Source organism: Penaeus monodon, chromosome 28 (genome assembly GCF_015228065.2).
Source record: "Penaeus monodon isolate SGIC_2016 chromosome 28, NSTDA_Pmon_1, whole genome shotgun sequence".
Lineage (NCBI taxonomy): Eukaryota > Metazoa > Arthropoda > Malacostraca > Decapoda > Penaeidae > Penaeus > Penaeus monodon.
Window position 1 is genome coordinate 36748770 of NC_051413.1, and position 348 is coordinate 36749117.

A 348-nucleotide genomic window follows, 5' to 3' on the forward strand; every position below is an offset into this window, starting at 1 on the left:
CCCCTTCCTCACCTCCTCCTCTCCCTCTCCCCTCCCTCCCCTCTTTTCCCTCATCCCCTCCCTCCCTCCCTCCGTTCCTCTCCCTCTCCCTTCCCGCCTCCTCCTTTCCCATCCCCTCCCTCCTCCTCCTTCCTCTCCCCAATCCCCCCCCCCTCTCCCCACACTTTCTCTCCCCCTGTCCCTCCCTAATCCTCCTCTCCCTCTCCCCTTTCTCCCTCCTCCTCTCCCTCTCCCCTTTCTCCCTCCCTCCTTTCCCCTCTCCCCATCCCTCCTCCTCCTCTTCCTCTCCCTTTCTCCCTCCCTCCTTTCCCTCTTCTCCTCCTCTGTCTATTTGGCAAGAATTTCCAT